Genomic DNA, 9028 nt, shown 5'->3' with positions numbered 1-9028 from the left:
AGGGGTGTACATTCGTTTTGAACTTAAATGGAAAACGCAACTTATTTTTTTTTTTTAACTTAAAAAAAAGATGAGGCTTAAACGATCGGATTTCCAACTTATTCAACATAGCTATGTTGAATACGTTGTAAATCGCGATTGTTGATCTAAATAAAAATTTAAACCCCTCACCCTCCTTAATCCCCCCCCCCCAAGACTTACCAAAGCTGGCCAAAAGTTCCGTGAGGGTCCGGGAGCGGACGCGTGGGGAATCACGTGACGTCGGCGCCACGTCAGAGTGACGCGGCGTCACGTGATTCCCCTCGGGTTCGCTCCCGGACCCCTCATTGGGCCCAAAAGGCCAGCTTGGGGGGGTCAGGAGGCCCCCCCAAGCTGTCCAAAAGTGCCTTTTGAGCCCAACGAGGGGTCCGGGAGCGAACCCGAGGGGAATCACGTGACGCCGCGTCACTCTGACGTGGCGCCGACGTCACGTGATTCCCCACGCGTCCGCTCCCGGACCCTCATGGAACTTTTGGCCAGCTTTGGTAAGTCCTGGGGGGGGGGATTAAGGAGGGTGAGGGGTTTAAATTTTTATTTAGATCAACAATCGCGATTTACAACGTATTCAACATAGCTATGTTGAATAAGTTGGAAATCCGATCGTTTAAGCCTCATCTTTTTTTTAAGTTAAAAAAAAAAAATAAGTTGCGTTTTCCATTTAAGTTCAAAACGAATGTACACCCCTAGTAAGGGATCATCTCTCTCCCAGAAGGAAGAAGCCCAGGACAGCACAGAGCCTCCTAGCTCCTAGCTCTGTGCTGTCCTGGGCTTCTTCTAGGAGCCTCCTAGCTCCTAGCTCCTAGCTCCTTTGCAAGGAGCACATGACGCCGACGTCATGTGCTCCTTGCAAAGGAGTTCAGGAATGGCGTCCTGACCCCGCTGGACCACCAGGGAGTTTTGGTAAGTCTTGGGGGGGGGGATTAAGGCGGGTGAGGGGTTTAAATTTTTATTTGCACATATGGACATAGACTCAACTTATGGAATTCTCCATATGTCCATATTGACCGCAAATGGGACCCCCTTTCGACTTATGGACTTATGAACTTAAACTTTTGGTCTGCACATCCCTATCCCTTACTCTTCAACCTGGACCAATTAGTCATGGAGATCTGTCTGATTTTAGTTGAGCCCAGATTTTCTACTTCTGCTTGAATGGGGAGAATGTGGTCATTTTTGAACTTTAGCTTCTGAGCTTTAATGGAGGGAAAACAGTCTGACCTTGATCTTCCAGCAAGGCCTCTCCGAAGCTATCAAAGATGAGCTTGCAGATCATGTCCTTCTGATTACTTTGGAGGGCCTAATTAGCCTGGCCATCCATTTAGACCTGCAGTTCAAGGAAAGAGTGAGGGAGAGGTGTTTGGCTTGCCAGACCACCTTGAGGATCTCCAACCTCTCTGTGTTGCTAACTCACACCAAAGAAGATGGGGCTGTCACTCCAACTGAAGAGCCCATGCAGGTGAGCCACTGTCAGCTCTCACTGGAAGAAAAACAGAGAAGGAGGCATCTTAATCTCTGCCTGTATTGCGGGGTCCCAGGGCATTTCACATCCCACAATCCAATTAAGTCAGGAAACACTAGGACCTAGGGTTGGTGGGGGAAGCCACCCTAGATCATTTCTGTTCATCCCTACTACTGCCTTTCCTCCAGTTGTTTCTACCCCCATCCCTGATAAATCATGCTCCCTCCACCATCCCCATGCTATTTCTCAAATAATTCCTTTCACACATGGCTTTCATGTAACTCTCTATCTTGGCCCTCTCTCCTTCTCTCCATTCTCCCCTCTTTAGCCCTAGTCTGCTCATACCTCTACATAACACATAGCAGTGTGGGCATTGGGGAGGAATATGATGCCAGATAGTTCAATTTGCATTGCTGACTTCAGAGAGTTGGGAGAAAGATGGTATTCAGCCATCCTCACCCTCCCCACAGCATTTAGCTGTTCCATGTGCTGTTCAGCATTAAACCCTATCCTCACCTCTTCCCAGCAATCACCCCATCAGCTCTCCCAATATTCATTTCTTTGCATGCCACTCTTCCAAGAAGCATTTACTCCCTCTTCATTGCTCCCTTCCCAAGCAATTATCCCCTCTTGTACCATTCTTCCCCTGAGCATTCACACTCCTCAACTTCCCATCATCCACCACTTCTCACATTGCTGCCTCCCTCAATTATCCACTCCCTTCCAGCATTCATCCCATTCCATCATGACAAACTATTCTGGCCTGACTGGAGCTCTGGGTGACTCCCACTTCTGCCTTGATGTTAGCTGAATCCCAAGTCCCGGGAACACAGTGATCTCGCTTTGAGAGCGTGCTCATTCCAGCCTTTCCCCTCCAGATAGCAGAACAAAGAAATGCCTTCTATTCCAGGCAGTGGGTTTCGGGGGGTGGGGAACAAGATGGGAGGGCTGGAACAAGAAGCTGAATGGCTCTTCTTGCTGTCCTGTGATCCTTAGCCTCACCCCCTCCTGTCCTCCAGTGCTGCCACTGTACTTGAACAGAGGTGGGGAGAGAAAGTGCAGGGATGAGAAGGGAAAAGTGTTCCCTTCTCCAGCTCCTCTTTCCTGTTTCAGCTGCAATAAGCAGAACTGGGGGGAAAGTAGAAGAGGGGCTGAAGCTGGAAGTAGAACAGCTCTTTTCTGCTCTGCTCTGCTGTGTGTGCTCCCTTTCCTGGTCCCAAGTATACTGTCCTCTGCAGTGGTTCACACAGTTGCCATGAGGACAGGAGGGTAAGAGCCACTTTTTGCAAATGGAAGAGTTTTGTGTGGCTACCAACCAACAGGTTAGCCACCCCTGAACTAATGCAATCAATCTTAATCATCTATTTATTTATTTATTTATTTATTTATTTATTTATTACAGAGGAAACCTCTACATTCAACATTTCTATCAAAATACTTTTGGTGTTAATGTCCCTAATGTACTCATTGCAAAATATATTCATTGAAACAGCAGTCTGAGGCAGATACCTTGATTATAACGTGTAACAGATTGCTGTAGCTTGGAAAGCATACGTATATACAGAATGCTAATAATTGAAGCAGAAAAAAAAGTTATATATTGGTAAGATATACAGTCAGTACATACAGGTTTTATATGCAATGATGTCTATAAACTGTTTAACTTTGATCAGGTAGGTAGACTCCACGTGTGGGATGGACAGTGAAGAGTTAAAACCCTGCAATTCCCTACATTATAGAGGCTTTCTGCAAGGCTTTCTTGCCAGAGCTACACACATTGCAGCTAAGCAGCTTTAATTAGGATGCCCAGGTGACCCATCTTAAGGAGCTATTTAAGAAGTAGGCTTCCTTCCCTTATTGATTCCATGTGGGAGGAAAGGACTGCTGATTAGTCAGAGGGTGGGGATGTGTTACTCTGCCATAGGCTCTGCAGGCAAAGCTGCTACTCCTGATGAAAAGACTATTAATGTTTAATTTTTGCTTTGAAGCTGTGCTGCTTACTTCCATGTATGCAGGCTGAGAACTTCCACCTGCTGAAACAATATGGACCTCTTGCTGGTTTCTCTAAAAAGGTTGAAAGATGCTGTGCCTGTGAACAAAAACTGGTAAGGGAGAAATAAAACCATATTACCTGAACTTGCTGTGCTTCATTCTGCTTTGTAGTAATCCTGCTGACTATCTAGACTAACATGATACCCTTCTTCCTTTCTGTACTAGTCTATCCCCTCCTTCAAAATTGTTTCATATTTGCTTCTATCTTGTTCAAAGCATCATACATTATCTAGTCTATTAATACATTTTAAATGTGAAATCTAAGTGAGCAAAATATCGTAAAATAAGCAATACATTTTGCAATTAAGTAAAAGGCTGGGAGGGCAGGATCCCAGTCTGCCGTCATTTAATATGGCAATAGGCTTGGCTTTCTCTCCTATGTGGATCCCTGGCATTAGAAAGCTTATGGGACTGAAGCTCTTGGGAGGAGGCTGCTTTACCCTCCCCTCCCCGCCCCATCCCTCCCTCTTCCTAACTCCTTCATTCTCTTGCTGCTTGTTATGGGGTATTTGATAGGGGTGTGCATTCGTTTTCAACGCATATGTAAAACGCAACATATTTTTTTTTTTTAACTTAAAAAAGTGATGAGGCGAAAACGATCGGATTTCCAACGTATTCAACATAGCTATGTTGAATACGTTGGAAATCGCGATTGTTGATCCTAAATAAAAATTTAAACCCCTCACCCTCCTTAATCCCCCCCCCAAAACTTACCAAAGCTCCCCAAGCTGGCCAAAAGTTCCGTTTGGGTCCAACGAGGGTCCGGGAGCGGACGCGCAGGGAATCACGTGACGTCCGCGTCACTCCGACGTGACGCCGACGTCACGTGCTCCTCGCAAAGGAATACAGGAATGGCGTCCTGACTCTCCGCTGGACCACCAGGGAGTTTTGGTAAGTCTTGGGGGGGGATTAAGGAGGGTGAGGGGTTTAAATTTTTATTTAGGGAATCGGTGCACGTATGGACATAGACTCAACTTATGGAATTCTACATATGTCCATATTGACCGAAATTGACCCCCCCTTTCGACTTATGGACTTATGAACATAAACTTTTGGTCTGCACATCCCTAGTATTTGAGCCAAGTAGGGGTCTACATGAGCTCTGGTTGCTCAAACCCCATGGGGGGGTCTGGAGTGGGGCATTACCCACCCTTCTTAATCCATGGAAGCAAAGCTACTCCCATTCTTGCTCCTGTCACTGTCTTCAGAATCCTACTTATATAACCTGTTATATGTAAAGCCTGTTGCTAAGTTATTGTTATCTGTAAACCGAGGTGATGTATATCTATACGTACCGCTGTATATAAAAATCTCCAAATAAATAAATAAATAAATACTTGAGGCAGTGATGGTGAGGTTCCCTCAAGGGTGGGAATTTGAGGGGTTCAATGAGTGATGAGAGGTCCATTGCAGAGCTGGCACTGGATCAGTTGATGTCCATTCCTATAAAGGAGCAGGATCTAGTGGTGTCTGGCAGGGAAACTGCACTGGATTCATCGGGCATCCATTGGTTTGGCAGGGAGCAAGTGAGTTGGGAGACAGAGTGCTTGGGCAAGAAAGAGAGGCAGATGGATGCAGGAGGTATGAATACAGCCTCTGGCAAAAAAAAAAAAGAAAAAGGGCAGTATAGTGGCAAGGCCACTTTGGTTGAATGGGCCAGCAAGAGCAAGAGCAGTGATAGGTGACAGGCCCCAACGGGAACAGATGACTCGAGTATGTGAACAGCTATGGATGAATCAACAGTGGACCTCTGTGCATGGGAAGACATTCTGCAATGTGCCCATCCCTTGGGAGGTGCAATTTTCAGGAGAGACAGCATTGTTGTGAAAGGAGGAACTCAGAGGAAAAATACTTTCATGAACTGGTTGGGGGTAGTTTGTGAGGGAGAAGGGTTTACTGAAAGCAGCAAAGGGATTAGGTGATTCAATGGGGAGACATTGGAACAGAGGGAAAAGCAGAGCTGACAGGGCTGCAAGTGAGTCTAGGATGGGGCAAGAGAAAGTGAGGGTGGCACCAGAGGAATGCAAAGGGAAGGACCGATTGTCTTCTGTTACAAAGGAAGAGAAGCTGGAGATATCTTAATTGTTGACTTCATGTGATTAAGATTTGTCACAAGATGGAGAGAAGAAGGTGGCAGAATGGATCGGAGCATCAATGAAAGTGCCATCGCTAGGACTTTGCAGGCAGGTGAGACGTGAAGTGTTAGGAAGTTAATGGTAGGGGTTAAACAGAAAAGGGTGAGGACAAATCGTTCTTTATCCTCTGCTTCATCTTGCTTACAATATCTTTTGAGTCAACAGAGAAAATGGGATATAAGGAGATGACAGCTGGTCCAAAGCAGGACATGTAGCATACAGGAAAAGCAGTGATGATGGAATTACTGGCAAGGATACTGAAGGGGTTGAGGAAGAAAATTAAAAAGAAGATATATATCAATATATTATCCCTATTGAATGATAGAAGGGGGGGGGGAAGAAATAAAAAGGTAAGGAGGCAGGGGGTGGAAAGAATACACAGAGAATCATTTTGCATTGTCTGCCTTTTCCTTAGACTGGCTAGTGTGGTTGTGCATTAGGGATGGCATTTGTTTCAAATGAATGGACACAAAAAATATGGTATGTGTATCTATGCGCATATAACATTAAAATCAATGTATTGCTTTAGGCTTTAAACAAATCCTTTCTTGAATTGGGATCTGTGATGCACAGCCGCCAGATCGAGAGGTGTTCCTGAGCCTAACATACCCAAGCGTTCCTTTTCCATGTGGATGTTTTCTGAACCGGTTAAGGTTTAAGGTATCTTTCTTGATAGTGGTATCATTTTATCTCATCTCACGTATAGATTCTTATCATTTTATTCTCATCTCATGTATAGATTTTTTGTATTCATGCTTTTACGTATTTGTCTCATCCAGGTGCTGATGAAAGCTTTTGTTTATTTATTTATTTTTTCAATTTCCATTTGAAAGCAACTTCCGACTTCTGGATTATACATTTACATTTTAGCACTTCCTGTCCTATCTGCTGTTAAAAGATATTAAGTTGGTCAGTACAAGGTATGTCTGTTTCTCACACTGTCTACTTACATCTTTTGGTTTTTTTTTTAGCATTCATTAGGGGCCTAGTGAAGGTCCATGGGGTAATGGTGGAGTTCCTGTGGACAATTAGTCCTAGGAATAGACTGCAAATTACAATTTCATTTTTTCTTGCATTTCTGTATTGTCTTTATGTTTGGTTTGCCATGGATCAGATGTATGCAGAGTTTCTCCGCTTGATCTTGCTGCTGCGATTTATGGGGCATCCTTGAGTAGGAGCAGCTGTTTGTGATCAGAGCCAGTGGGCAACACTTGATGTGTCATCCATCTAGTTTTTGATTTATAACAATTTTTTATACTTAGCTCATTATGCTAATTATATATTGTTTACCTTTTTTCGTTTCATTTTTATTTTTTCATCTTTAACTGATTTAATAAGCCTATTGGCATTTTAAATCCAGTTGCACATTATGCTCCCCCTGCCCTGGCATGAGTGGAGCCTTATAAGGTAATATTTCTTTTCCTATTTTTCTTTTCTTTTTCAACATATACATGTTTTCACTGGTTTAAGTTTAATTATAGTATCCAACATGTGAGTCCCGTTTACGGTAATTTTATTGGCTTTTCTATTAAAGCTTATATTTGTTACTTAGTTGGCCTTTATAACAATTTTTCTTATTTTTTTTGTATATCCCCTTGACAGATTTTTTGGTGTCAGACTCATCAGGGTTTCCTCCTGAGGAAGCCAGATTTGGTGAAACAAGGGCCTTATTGGGGCATTTGACATCACACCCAGGAGGAACACCATGCTCATATGACATTTTGTAACTGATCATTGAATAAATGCACCACTGTTTACATTTATTATTGCTTTAGTTTTTTCATTGTATATGATTTTGTTTTGTGTTTTTAGGTAGCATTTGCATCATAATAGTGATGACCGTCGGCTGCCGGTATTCAAAATGGCGCCAATAGCCTTTGCCCTTACTATGTCACAGGGGCTACTGGTACCATTGGTCGGCCCCTGTCACATGGTAGAAGCAATTGATGGCTAGTGCCATCTTGTGCTCTGACCAATGGCACCGGTAGCCCCTGTGACATAGTAAGGGCAAAGGCTATCAGCGCCATTTTGAATACTAGCAGCCGATGGCCCGAGTGCAGGAGATCACTCCAGGACCCCTGCTGGACCACCAGGGACTTTTGGAAAGTCTTAGGGGAGTCAGGAGGGTGGGGGTTTTATTCATTAATGATACATTACATTAGTGGGGGTTCGCTATACGTTTCGGAACCCCACAAATGCAACGAATAGGGACCTATACTTTGCAGATTGCACATTCTTTCAAAACGAATGCACATCCCTACTATTTTGCATAGGCCCGACAAAACACATATGTCACAGGGCTTTGTGAAAGGGGCGGTCCAGGAGCAGGGTGGGACTGAGGCCTCTGGCACAGCGGCTGTGCTGGGTGATCGTGCACTAGCAGCCAGCCAGCACGCAAGTTGCGCCTGCCATAGGCAGGTGTAACTTACAAAATAAAAGTAGGGGGGGATTTAGGTAGGGCTGTGGGGGAGGTTAGATAGGGGAAGGTGGGAGGGGGTCGAAGAAAACTTCCCTCCGAGGCCGCTCTGGTGTCAGAGTGGCCTCGGAGGGAATGGGGAAAGCCATTGGAGCTCGGCACGCCCAAGGTGCACTAATGTGCATCTCGCTGCGCGTGCATGTTATAAAATCATGCGTACACTTGTGTGCGCTGGGTAGCGTGCACAAATGTAGCCCACGCGTGTATGTTTAAAAATCCAGTGCAAAGTGTACAATGGACAGCCACCACAGGAGACACATCCTATAGGACATCAACTCTGCTATGTTGTCCACAAGTCATGGCAGCCATGCAGATAAGCAAGGGCCTCAAACCTGAAAGGCTGTACTTCTGCTTGGAAAATGACTGTTCTGGAGTCCTAAATCTGTGTTTTAAGAGTTTCACATAAAGGATAACCACTGTAACTGCTACTAGGGATGTGAATCGTTTTTCTGACTATTTAAAATATCGTCTGATATTTTTAAAATTGTCATTAATCATTAAAGAGTGTGAAACAATAGAAATTCCCCCAATTATATTGTAAAAAAATTGTTTATCGTCTTAGTGTGCACTAATGGGAGTTAGTGCGCGCTATGTCTCGAATAGTGCGCACTAACAGAAAATGTTACTAATTTGAAACTTTTTGGGCAATTTAGGAACTGATATGTATTCCTATTGGTTGCCATCTTATTTATTGATATTACCAAGGTTCCCACTGACGTGATGGTTTAACATATGGGGGATGGGAAATGGAAACGGGTGGTAGCTTGACAAAAAAAAGTAATGTGATCAGTCATGTGACCTAGAACTTTTTGTTATTTTTGTTACCAGGCACTGGCACATGAAATGCTAGTGCATGTTTTGAATTTG

At 44.1% G+C, this 9028-nt stretch overlaps 1 long non-coding RNA gene across 1 annotated transcript; it reads left to right on the top strand.

The window, feature by feature from the left end:
* The first annotated feature begins 3378 nt into the window (after positions 1–3378).
* LOC115081606 lies at positions 3379–7430 on the top strand. Its single transcript, XR_003853838.1, has 4 exons — positions 3379–3603; positions 6215–6345; positions 6465–6605; positions 7288–7430. It is a non-coding gene; the product is annotated as an uncharacterized LOC115081606 (long non-coding RNA).
* Positions 7431–9028: the final 1598 nt, after the last annotated feature.

Source organism: Rhinatrema bivittatum, chromosome 1 (assembly GCF_901001135.1).
Source record: "Rhinatrema bivittatum chromosome 1, aRhiBiv1.1, whole genome shotgun sequence".
NCBI lineage: Eukaryota > Metazoa > Chordata > Amphibia > Gymnophiona > Rhinatrematidae > Rhinatrema > Rhinatrema bivittatum.
Note: the sequence above shows the minus strand (reverse complement) of the source record. Positions and strands in the feature narration are given on the sequence as shown.